The sequence below is a fragment of the Pseudophryne corroboree genome, chromosome 1 (assembly GCF_028390025.1).
Source record: "Pseudophryne corroboree isolate aPseCor3 chromosome 1, aPseCor3.hap2, whole genome shotgun sequence".
Classification (NCBI taxonomy): domain Eukaryota; kingdom Metazoa; phylum Chordata; class Amphibia; order Anura; family Myobatrachidae; genus Pseudophryne; species Pseudophryne corroboree.
In genome coordinates this window covers 692,849,417-692,862,978 of record NC_086444.1, presented here as the reverse complement: position 1 = coordinate 692,862,978, position 13,562 = coordinate 692,849,417, and the positions used below count along the sequence as shown (strand labels likewise).

General features: G+C 48.4%; 1 protein-coding gene across 6 annotated transcripts in view; it reads right to left on the bottom strand.

The window, feature by feature from the left end:
- JSRP1 (junctional sarcoplasmic reticulum protein 1) overlaps positions 1-13,562 on the bottom strand; it is a 230,221-nt gene that overhangs the window by 205,363 nt on the left and 11,296 nt on the right. The window lies entirely within an intron of this gene.

Sequence of the window (13,562 nt, the reverse complement as noted above, 5' to 3'; positions counted from 1 at the left end):
ATGGTCGTATAAATGGATTTTAACGTAGCCTCCTGCCTACGATCTGCAGGGTCTTTAAGGGCTGCCGTGTCAGGTGACGGAAGAGCCACCTTTTTAGACAACTGTGATAGGGCCTTGTCCACAATGGGGGGGTGACTCCCACTTTTCCCTATCCCCAGTGGGAAATGGATAAACTACCAGAATCCTTTTGGGAATCTGAAATTTTCTGTCAGGACTTTCCCAGACTTTATCAAATAAAGTATTCAGTTCATGAGAGGGAGGAAACGTTATTTCAGGTTTCTTTTCCTTATACATACAGACCCTTTTATCCGGAAAAGCAGGGTCCTCAGGGATATGCAATACCTCTTTAATAGCCACAATCATGTACTGAATGCGCTTTACCAATTTAGGATCTAATCTGGAGTCACCATAGTGGACACTGGAATCAGTGTCCGTGTCGGTATCCGTGTCTGCCAATTGGGTAAACGTACGTTTCTGTGACCCCAAGGGAACCTAAACTTGTAATAACATATCTTCCACAGATTTCTTCCATGCTTGGGTCTGAGACTCAGACTTGTCCAAACTTTTACTAATACGAGCAACATTAGCATTCAAAGCATTCAATACATTCACCCAATCAGGAGTCGGCGGTGCCGACATGGTCACCCCCACCGCCTTTTGCTTCTCTAATACAGTCTCCTCCTGTGAAGAGCACTCAGCCTCAGACATGCCGACACACGTGCAATACACACCCACAGACACACTGGGCTTATAGGGGACAGACCCACAGAGAAGCCTGTCAGAGAGACAGAGGGAATTTGCCAGCTCACACCCCAGCGCCAAATCAATGGGTCAGAAGCTTTAACCAAAATGCCCCAGACCTGTAGCGCTTTTTATATTATATAATATTGCACCAAATAACCTGGACCCGCCCCCCCCCCCCGTTTTGTACCCTGATACTTGTCAGCAGTGATGAGGAAGGACCAGCATCTCTGCAGCCAGCGGAGAGGAAATAGTGCGGCCCCCCTAATGGCGTGCTTCCGTCCCGCTCTGGAGTATACTGGCGGGGGTTAGGACAGGTTTAAACAGTAATGTCCCCTCTTGCCAGACTATGTTGAGGTATTTTAAGCTGCCAAGGGTGAATTCCCCCCCCCCTCACCCTACACCCAGAAGTGCTGTGTGTTGAACGGGAGCTTGGCACGCAGTGTCCATGCGCTGCGCGGTACCTCAGGAAAATGCTGTCACTGAAGTCTTCTTTCTTCTTCTACTCACCTGTCTTCTGGCTCTGTGAAGGGGGTGACGGCCGGCTGTGGGAGCGAGCATCTGAGCGTACCCAGCGATCAAACCCTCAGGAGCTAATGGTGTCCTGTAGCCAGAAGCAAAGCCCTTAAACTCACTAGAAGTGGGTCATAACTTCTCTCCCCTCAGTCCCACGAAGCAGGGAGGTTGTTGCCAGCAACCTCCCTGAACATAAAAAACCTAACAAAAAAGTATTTTCAGAGAAACTCCGTAGAGCTCCCCTGTAGTGCGTCCAGTCTCACTGGGCACAATTCTAAAACTGGAGTCTGGAGGAGGGGCATAGAGGGAGGAGCCAGTGCACACCCCTTTTCAAAGTCTTAAAGTGCCCATGTCTCCTGCGGATCCAGTTTATACCCCATGGTTCTTTTGGTGTCCCCAGCATTCTCTAGGACGTAGGAGAAAGTAAATTTTAATTGCTTTGTGTACAACAATTTTCAGCTCTAGCCTAAAATAATAAGATTTTACTTACCGATAAATCTATTTCTCGTAGTCCGTAGTGGATGCTGGGGACTCCGTCAGGACCATGGGGATTAGCGGCTCCGCAGGAGACAGGGCACAAAAATAAAGCTTTAGGATCAGGTGGTGTGCACTGGCTCCTCCCCCTATGACCCTCCTCCAAGCCTCAGTTAGGATACTGTGCCCGGACGAGCGTACACAATAAGGAAGGATTTTGAATCCCGGGTAAGACTCATACCAGCCACACCAATCACACCGTACAACTTGTGATCTGAACCCAGTTAACAGTATGACAACGTAGGAGCCTCTGAACAGACGGCTCACAACAATAACAACCCGATTTTTTTTGTAACAATAACTATGTACAAGTATTGCAGACAATCCGCACTTGGGATGGGCGCCCAGCATCCACTACGGACTACGAGAAATAGATTTATCGGTAAGTAAAATCTTATTTTCTCTAACGTCCTAGTGGATGCTGGGGACTCCGTCAGGACCATGGGGATTATACCAAAGCTCCCAAACGGGCGGGAGAGTGCGGATGACTCTGCAGCACCGAATGAGAGAACTCCAGGTCCTCTTTAGCCAGGGTATCAAATTTGTAGAATTTTACAAACGTGTTCTCCCCCGACCACGTAGCTGCTCGGCAGAGTTGTAATGCCGAGACCCCTCGGGCAGCCGCCCAGGATGAGCCCACCTTCCTTGTGGAATGGGCCTTGACAGATTTAGGCTGTGGCAGGCCTGCCACAGAATGTGCAAGTTGAATTGTGCTACAGATCCAACGAGCAATCGTCTGCTTAGAAGCAGGAGCACCCAGCTTGTTGGGTGCATACAGTATAAACAGCGAGTCAGATTTTCTGACTCCAGCCGTCCTTGAAATATATATTTTCAATGCCCTGACAACGTCCAGCAACTTGGAATCCTCCAAATCGCTAGTAGCCGCAGGCACCACAATAGGCTGGTTCAGGTGAAACGCTGACACCACCTTAGGCAGAAAATGAGGACGCGTCCGCAGTTCTGCCCTGTCCGAATGGAAAATCAGATATGGGCTTTTATACGATAAAGCCGCCAATTCTGACACTCTCCTGGCTGAAGCCAGGGCCAGTAGCATGGTTACTTTCCATGTAAGATATTTCAAATCCGCCGATTTGAGTGGCTCAAACCAATGGGATTTGAGAAAATCCAAAACTACATTAAGGTCCCACGGAGCCACTGGGGGCACAACCGGGGGCTGTATATGTAGTACTCCTTTTACAAAAGTCTGGACTTCAGGAACTGAAGCCAATTCTTTCTGGAAGAAAATCGACAGGGCCGAAATTTGAACCTTAATGGACCCCAACTTGAGGCCCATAGACAATCCTGTTTGCAGGAAATGTAGGAATCGACCCAATTGAAATTCCTCCGTGGGGGCCTTCCTGGCCTCACACCACGCAACATATTTTCTCCAAATGCGGTGATAATGTTGTGCAGTCACCTCCTTCCTGGCTTTTACCAGTGTAGGAATGACCTCTTCCGGAATGCCTTTTTCCCTTAGAATTCGGCGTTCAACCGCCATGCCGTCAAACGCAACCGCGGTAAGTCTTGGAATAGACACGGTCCCTGCTGAAGCAGGTCCCGTCTTAGAGGTAGAGGCCACGGATCTTCCGTGAGCATCTCCTGAAGTTCCGGGTACCAAGTTCTTCTTGGCCAATCCGGAGCCACGAGTATCGTTCTCACTCCCCTTTGCCGTATAATTCTCAGTACTTTTGGTATGAGAGGCAGAGGAGGAAACACATACACTGACTGGAACACCCACGGCGTTACCAGAGCGTCCACAGCTATTGCCTGAGGGTCTCTTGACCTGGCGCAATACCTGTCCAGTTTTTTGTTGAGGCGAGACGCCATCATGTCCACCTTTGGTTTTTCCCAACGGTTCACAATCATGTGGAAGACTTCTGGATGAAGTCCCCACTCTCCCGGGTGTAGATCGTATCTGCTGAGGAAGTCTGCTTCCCAGTTGTCCACTCCCGGAATGAACACTGCTGACAGTGCTATCACATGATCTTCCGCCCAGCGAAGAATCCTTGCAGCTTCTGCCATTGCTCTCCTGCTTCTTGTGCCGCCCTGTCTGTTTACGTGGGCGACTGCCGTGATGTTGTCCGACTGGATCAACACCGGCTGACCCTGAAGCAGGGGTTTTGCCAGGCTTAGAGCATTGTAAATCGCTCTTAGCTCCAGTATATTTATGTGAAGAGACATCTCCAGGTTTGACCATACTCCCTGGAAGTTTCTTCCCTGTGTGACCGCTCCCCAGCCTCTCAGACTGGCATCCGTGGTCACCAGGACCCAGTCCTGTATGCCGAATCTGCGGCCCTCTAACAGATGAGCACTCTGCAACCACCACAGAAGAGACACCCTTGTCCGTGGCGACAAGGTTATCCGCTGATGCATCTGCAGATGCGATCCGGACCATTTGTCCAGCAGATCCCACTGAAAAGTTCGTGCGTGGAATCTGCCGAATGGAATCGCTTCGTAAGAAGCCACCATCTTTCCCAGGACTCTTGTGCATTGATGCACAGACACTTTCCCTGGTTTTAGGAGGTTCCTGACAAGTTCGGATAACTCCTTGGCTTTCTCCTCCGGAAGAAACACCTTTTTCTGAACCGTGTCCAGAATCATTCCCAGGAACAGCAGACGTGTCGTCGGGGTCAATTGAGATGTTGGAAAATTCAGAATCCACCCGTGCTGTTGCAGCACTATTTGGGTTAGTGCTACTACGTCCCCCAGCTGTTCCCTGGACCTTGCCCTTATCAGGAGATCGTCCAAGTAAGGGATAATTAATACGCCTTTTCTTCGTAGAAGAAACATCATTTCGGCCATTACCTTGGTAAAGACCCGAGGTGCCGTGGACAATCCAAACGGCAGCGTCTGAAACTGATAATGACAGTTTTGCACCACGAACCTGAGGTACCCTTGATGTGAAGGGCAAATTGGGACATGCAGGTAAGCATCCTTGATGTCCAGGGACACCATAAAGTCCCCTTCTTCCAGATTCGCTATCACTGCTCTGAGTGACTCCATCTTGAACTTGAATTTTTGTATGTACAGGTTCAAAGATTTCAGATTTAGAATAGGTCTTACCGAGCCGTCCGGCTTCGGTACCACAAATAGTGTGGAATAATACCCCTTTCCCTGTTGTAGGAGGGGTACCTTGACTATCACCTGCTGAGAATACAGCTTGTGAATGGCTTCCAATACCGTCGCCCTGTCTGAGGGAGACGTTGGCAGAGCAGACTTTAGGAACCGGCGAGGGGGAGACTTCTCGAATTCCAACCTGTAACCCTGAGATATTATCTGCAGGATCCAGGGGTCCACCTGTGAGCAAGCCCACTGCGCGCTGAAATTCTTGAGTCGACCCCCCACCGTTTCTGAGTCCGCTTGTAAAGCCCCAGCGTCATGCTGAGGGCTTTGCAGAACCCGCGGAGGGCTTCTGTTCCTGGGAAGGAGCTGCTTGCTGCCCTCTCTTACCCTTTCCTCTGCCTCGGGGCAGATATGACTGTCCTTTTGCCCGCTTGTTCTTATAGGACCGAAAGGACGGTGTCTTTTTCTGTTGGGAGGGGGTCTGAGGTAAAAAGGTGGATTTCCCGGCCGTTGCCATGGCCACCAGATCCGATAGACCGACGCCAAATAATTCCTCCCCTTTATACGGCAATACTTCCATATGCCGTTTGGAATCCGCATCACCTGACCACTGTCGTGTCCATAAACTTCTTCTGGCAGATATGGACATCGCACTTACTCTCGATGCCAGAGTGCAAATATCCCTCTGAGCATCTCGCATATAAAGAAAAGCATCCTTTAATTGCTCTAAAGTCTGTAAAATACTGTCCCTATCCAGGGTATCAATATTTTCAGTCAGGGAATCCGACCAGACCACCCCAGCACTGCACATCCAGGCTGAGGCGATGGCTGGTCGCAGTATAACACCAGTATGTGTGTATATACTTTTTAGGGTAGTTTCCAGCCTCCTATCAGCTGGATCCTTGAGGGCGGCCGTATCAGGAGACGGTAACGCCACTTGTTTTGATAAGCGTGTGAGCGCCTTATCCACCTTAGGGGGTGTTTCCCAGCGCGCCCTAACCTCTGGCGGGAAAGGGTATAATGCCAATAACTTTTTTGAAGTTAGCCCTTTTCTATCTGGGTTAACCCACGCTTCATCACATACATCATTCAATTCGTCTGATTCAGGAAAAACTACAGGTAGTTTTTTCACCCCCCACATAATACCCCTTTTTGTGGTACTTGTAGTATCAGAGATATGCAAAGCCTCCTTCATTGCCGTGATCATATAACGTGTGGCCCTACTGGAAAATACGTTTGTTTCTTCACCGTCGACACTAGATTCAGTGTCCGTGTCTGGGTCTGTATCGACCGACTGAGGTAAAGGGCGTTTTACAGCCCCTGACGGTGTCTGAGACGCCTGGGCAGGTACTAACTGGTTTGAGGGCCGTCTCATGTCGTCAACTGATTTTTGTAATGTGCTGACATTATCACGTAATTCCATAAACAAAGCCATCCATTCCGGTGTCGACTCCCTAGGGGGTGACATCACCATTATCGGCAATTGCTCTGCCTCCACACCAACATCGTCCTCATACATGTCGACACACACGTACCGACACACAGCAGACACACAGGGAATGCTCTATTGAAGACAGGACCCCACTAGCCCTTTGGGGAGACAGAGGGAGAGTTTGCCAGCACACACCCAAGCGCTATAATATATATGGGAACAACCCTATATAAGTGTTGTATCCTTATAGCAGCTTAAATATAGTAATATCGCCAAAAAAAAGTGCCCCCCCTCTCTGTTTTACCCTGTTTCTGTAGTGCAGTGCAGGGGAGAGTCCTGGGAGCCTTCCTCACAGCGGAGCTGAGCAGGAAAATGGCGCTGTGTGCTGAGGAGAATAAGCCCCGCCCCCTATTTCGGCGGGCTCTTCTCCGGAGATTGTGAGATCTGGCAGGGGTTAAATACATCCATATAGCCTCAAGGGCTATATGTGATGTATTTTTAGCCATAAAAAAGGTATTATACATTGCTGCCCAGGGCGCCCCCCCCCGCGCCCTGCACCCTCCGTGACCGCTGTGTGAAGTGTGCTGACAACAATGGCGCACAGCTGCAGTGCTGTGCGCTACCTCAGGAAGACTGAAAAGTCTTCTGCCGCCTGCTTCTGGACCTCTTCCATCTTCGGAATCTGCAAGGGGGGTCGGCGGCGCGGCTCCGGGACGAACCCCAGGGTGAGACCTGTGTTCCGACTCCCTCTGGAGCTAATGGTGTCCAGTAGCCTAAGAAGCCAATCCATCCTGCACGCAGGTGAGTTCACTTCTCTCCCCTAAGTCCCTCGATGCAGTGAGCCTGTTGCCAGCAGGACTCACTGAAAATAAAAACCTAAAAACTTTTTCTAAGCAGCTCTTTAGGAGAGCCACCTAGATTGCACCCTGCTCGGACGGGCACAAAAACCTAACTGAGGCTTGGAGGAGGGTCATAGGGGGAGGAGCCAGTGCACACCACCTGATCCTAAAGCTTTATTTCTGTGCCCTGTCTCCTGCGGAGCCGCTAATCCCCATGGTCCTGACGGAGTCCCCAGCATCCACTAGGACGTTAGAGAAATGTATAAACAGTGTACCATACTTACCTACTTTTTTATTTTGTGTTCTTGGAGATTCAGGGAGGATTTGATACAGGTGGGAGGGGCAGGAGTGTGAGGCCATATATCGCGTTATTGCTGCACATCCTGCATGACAATGCAGAAAATCACTGTAAATCACAGTCCTGCCTAATCTATGAAAGAAGTGGAAAGGATGCAGGGTATTGGGAGGAGGGTGTCTTCTCTCCCAGGAGACTAGGCAAGCATGCCGTATACACATACTTATCACTTAATGGGCCTGATTCTCAGTCGGAAGCAAGTGGAAATGCAGAAGATCCTGTTAATATCTGGATAGTGCAATGCAACGCAGAAATAAATTACAGACTGTCAGGGCCGGTGCAAGGCTTCTCGGCACCCTAGGCAAAACTTCTGCCTGCTCCTCCCCCCCCACACTACCCACACCCACCCGCCCCTCAGGTCAAAGTGTGGAAGCGGCTTCTTAGAAGTTCCACAGCTGTCAAAAAGAGCCCGTCCCCTAAAAAAAATATGTAAAAAAAATAAAAAATACACGCTTACAGATTCCGCTGATACATACACACTTACTGACACAGATATCACTTGTTGGCACATACATACTTACTGACAGACACCCCCTAACTGACATAGACACTAGTTACTGGCAGATACCTCTTACTGACACAGATGACCCTTACTGACAAATACCCCTGACATAGACACCAGTTATTGGCACATACATACCCAGACATACCTTACTGACACAAAAATTTACTGACACAGATACTTACTGACATATACCCTTTACTGATACACACACTACTTACTGATATACAGTATACCCCTTACTGACACCACTTACTGGCATGTACATAGACACCCTTTGCTGACAAAGATACAACTTACTGACACCACTTACCGACACAAAAGCTTACTGACACAAACATACACACTACTTACTCACACACTACTTACTGACACACACACGCGCACACACACACACCACTTACTGACACACGCACCACTTACTGACACAAATGCACAGACACCACTTACTGACACAAATGCACATACTACACAGACACCACTTTCTGACACAAATGCACATACTACACAGAGACCACTTACTGACACAAATGCACAGACACCACTTACTGACACAAATGTACATACTACACAGACACCACTTTCTGACACGAACGCACAGACACCACTTACTGACACACAAACTACACAGACACCACTTACTGTCACAAACACAGACACCACTTACTGACGGACACACACACACACACACACACCCTACATAGACACCACTTACTGACACACACACACACACACACACACACACACACACACACACATACATAGACACCACTTACTGGCAAGAATGCAGACACCACTCACTGACACACACGCACCACTTACTGACACAAATGCTCATACTACACAGACATCACTTTCTGACACAAATGCAGACACCACTTAGTGACACACACACACACACACACACACACACACACACACACACACACACACACACACACACACACACACACACCTACATAAACACCACTTACTGACACACACCCTACATAGACACCACTTACTGGCAAGAATGCAGACACCACTTACTGACACACGCACCACTTACTGACACAAATGCACATACTACACAGACACCACTTACTGACACACACGCACCACTTACTGACACAAATGCACAGACACCACTTACTAACAGCCTGCAGGCTAGAGTAAAATCTCTTACCATCTCCTGAAACTTTCACACTGACATCGTCTCAAAACATTCTTTGACCTGGACATTTCTCCACAGAACACTTGAACATTGCAGCCCTGTGTAACATGATGAAAGCAATCTCGGGAGGGGGGAGGGTAACATGAGAGATGCAATCGTGGGGGAAGGGGGTGTAATATGCCGAAGGCAATTGCGGGAGGGGGGGAGTAACAAGCGGCAGGCAAACGCGGAAGGGGGGCGGGTTACATGCGGCAGGCAATCAAGGGAGGGGGGCGGGTAACATGTGGGAAACAAGCGCGGGAGGGAGGGCGGGCAAGTAACCTGCGGCAGGCAATCGCTGGAAGCAGTGCCAGATTAAGGTCCACATGGGCATGGAGCTGACATTTAACAAGGGCCTATTGTGTGCCGCCTCACAGATGTTCTCCTGGGCAAGCAGGGAGGGATGTGGTGGAGCACTATATCACTGCACTATTTTTGCACACCATGGGTGGGATGTACTAAACAGAAAATGCAGTAAACCACCATCTACCACATTTTCCGAATGTACCAACAGCTGGCTGCCAAGATCCCTCCCAGCATGCCCTGCGGCCGCCCCATCACTCTGTGCATGTGCAGAACAACTCCCGGGAGTCTCTGTCTACCAACGGCGATTTCCTGGCCTCTTCGTAGGAGATGCGGTGGCTGGCTTGCGTGACCTCCTGGATGACGCAGCTGGCCGATGGTGTCATGTGTGATCCTTGGATGTAGCAATGGATCACAAATACATGCAGGAGGCAACAACAAAGGGTGAATACCATGGGTGCGCAAAGAGGCTGCTAATCGTCACAGTGGAAAGAGTGTCACCCACACTCAAGAAATTGGGTTTTTGTAGACAGATCCACCACACAAAAAGCCCACACACAAGTACTTAGAATACAGATTCCTTAAACATCATAGAAGATTCCTCATTGGAGTTCACTCTGTATCAGTTCTTAATCAATACAGGTTGAGTATCCCATATCCAAATATTCCGAAATACGGAATATTCCGAATAACGGGCTTTTTTGAGTGAGAGTGAGATAGTGAAACCTTTGTTTTTTGATGGCTCAATGTACACAAACTTTGTTTAATACACAAAGTTATTAATAATATTGTATTAAATGACCTTCAGGCTGTGTGTATAAGGTATATGTGAAACATAAATGAATTGTGTGAATGTAGACACACTTTGTTTAATGCACAAAGTTATAAAAAATATTGGCTAAAATGACCTTCAGGCTGTGTGTATACGGTGTATATGTAACATAAATGTATTCTGTGCTTAGATTTAGGTCCCATCGCCATGATATCTCATTATGGTATGCAATTATTCCAAAATACGGAAAAATCCCATATCCAAAATTCCTCTGGTCCCCAGCATTTTGGATAAGGGGTACTCAACCTGTACCTCAAAAGGTACAAAACAAATACACAGACATAGGGCCTAACTCAGACCGGATCGCAGCAGCAAAATTGTTCTCTATTGGGCAAAACCATGTGCACTGCAGGTGGGGCAGATGTAACATGTGCAAAGAGAGTTAATTTGAGTGGGGTGTGTTCATACTGAAATCTAAATTGCAGTGTAAAAATTAAGCAGACAGTATTTACCCTGCACAGAAACATTATAACTCGCCCAAATCTAACTCTCTCTGCACGTGTTACACCTGCCCCACCTGCACTGCACATAGCTTTGCCCATTAGAGAAAAATTCTGCTGCTGCGATCAGGTCTGAATTAGGCCCTTAATGTAATACTGGTAACCAAATTCACAAGTAGAAACACATACTGCAGTGTATAATCGTATCAGAACCTATGGTGTACACTTTGGGGGTCATTCAGAATTGTTCGCTCGTTGCAGATTTTCGCAACGGAGCGAATAGCCCGAAAATGCGCATGCGCATGGTACGCAGCGCGCCTGCACCAAGTTATTTAACACAAAACTTAGGTATTTTACTCACGGCATAACGAAGCTTTTCCATCGCTCTGCTGATCGTAGTGTGATTGACAGGAAGTGGGTGTTTCTGGGCGGAAACTGGCCGTTTTATGGGAGTGTGCGGAAAAACGCAGGCGTGCTAGTTGAAAACGCAGGAGTGTCTGCAGAAACGGGGTAGTGGCTGGAGCGAACGCTGGGCGTGTTTGTGACGTCAAACCAGGAACGAAAAGGACTGAGCTGGTCGCAATGGAAGAGTAAGTCTGGAGCTACTCAGAAACTACGGGGTAATCGTTACGAGAAAATAAAGCGAAGCTTTCGTTAGCAATTCTGCTAAGCTAAGATACACTCCCAGTAGGCGGCGGCTTAGCGTGTGCAATGCTGCTAAAAGCAGCTAGCGAGCGAACAACTCGGAATCACCCCCTTTATGTAGACAATTGTAGCCAATGTGAACGGAAACAAGCCGTTTTAAGGGACCGGGTCACCATTTTTATTAGTTCTTTAGTCGGTAGTCACACCGGATCACATGTAATTCAAAAGAAGACTCTCCATAGTGTAAAACCAAACATGACATTTATTAAAAACATACAAACAGCAAAAAGGACGCTTACCAAAGTAATTTGTCTACCAGTAAAAGCAGACAAAAAAGCATAAAACAGTCAAGTATATCCAAATGACAATGCAGATAATTGGACCCCTACCAGAGGGAAATGTCTGCTTTCTAGGGTAGACACAAGCGTATGAACCTTGGAGAAACTCGGGCATCCCTGGCCTCATACTGCTGCACTACCTCCTCACACTACATCACTGATACATCCCTGCATTATATCACTACCTCGCCACACTACATCACTAAGGGCCCCATTTATCATGGATTACATATTGAATGCGATCTGTGCGGGATCTTACCACCCAGGATCGCATTGCAATATGTGATCCCTTCGGGTGGATGTATCACCCGGCACCCGCAGGGACAGGGGCTCCGAAAGGAGCCTGTCCCTGCGATGTGCTCTGCCTACTGCTGGGGTTCTTGCAACAAGCACGGTCACAAGTGACCACAATGCACTGAAGCCATTTCCGGCACAGGGTACCGAGGAACCCAGACTGAACTTTTTTATGCAAACTGTAGCCCATAGGCTACAATAAGCTACCGCAATCAATACACTAAATCAGGTTATAGAAAATTGTAGCTTGAACATAACTGCCTTTCAGGGCAGATAAATTGAATTATGATTTGTTTATGAGTAAACAGCAGGCAAACCCCTGCACGCTCACTTCAACCTAGCTTTATCTGGAGAAGAGGAAGAAGAAGGTGAACTGCTTAATATGGAGTGATCAGTGTTATAGTGCTGGGTGAGGAGGGGGCAATTATGTAGGGCTTGTGGTGTAGTGCAGTAAAGTAATGCTGGTTAAGGAGACATTATTAATGTGAATACAAAAAAAGTAGTTTTAGGTATGGTTGGGTCAAAGGGGTATTGAAGAAAAGTAGTATTGGGCATGGAGGGTACACGGTACAGGGGGTAGTGTAGAGTGGTAGTGATGAGGCATGAGGGGTCAGGTGTAGTGTACAGAGGTAGTGGCGGGCATGGAGTAACGGGGGTAGTGCAGAGTGGTAGTGATTGGCAAGGGGGGGTCAGGTGTAGTGTACAGAGGTAGTGGCGGGCATGGAGTAACGGGGGTAGTGCAGAGTGGTAGTATAGTAAGGGGGGGTCAGGTGTAGTGTACAGAGCTAGCGGTGCGCATGGAGGGGACAGGGGGGTAGTGCAGAGTTGTAGTAGTGGGGCATGGGGTGACAGGAGGTAGTTCAGTGTGGTAGTACTGGGTCATGGGGTAGTGCAGAGTGGTAGTGGTTAGTATGGAGGACACACACACACTTATGTCAGCAGCTGTTTGGGGGGTAGGGAGAGTGAAAAAGTGCATGAATGATGTTTTGAACTAGAGTGCCATCATGATTGGGGATAAAACTGCAGGGAGAAGGCTCCAGTTACCTGGTTCTGTCCTGTTGGGGCTGACAGCATACCTCATGGTGACAGAATGGGAGTAGTGGGTCTGATTGTGAAGATATGGGGGTATTCCTGCTAGTGAGTGATAGTGCAGACTGTGTCCTCCCTCCCATGTGCTACTGAGACAATCATGTGTGTTACTGTGTCCAGGACAGGTTACTTAGAATGCTTCCATATACAGAGAATGAAGTGCTCTCTATAGGCAGTGCTTCCAAAGGCAGGCAGAGTAATCTTCTAACGCCCAGGTACTGTAGTAGCAGGGAGGAGCTCTACAGGAGTCGTCCCAGTGTGCACACTGCATCAGCTGTCTGTCTCACGTTTCTTTATGGACATGCACTCAGACCTGTATTGTGGAGCAGAGAATCTCCATGTCCCAGTCTCCACTGTCCCGTGCACCGTGGTCGTGCAGCAGCAGATTAACCCAGTGCATCCCATTAACCCCTGCATCGCCCACACTGCCTCCTGTACATACATAAT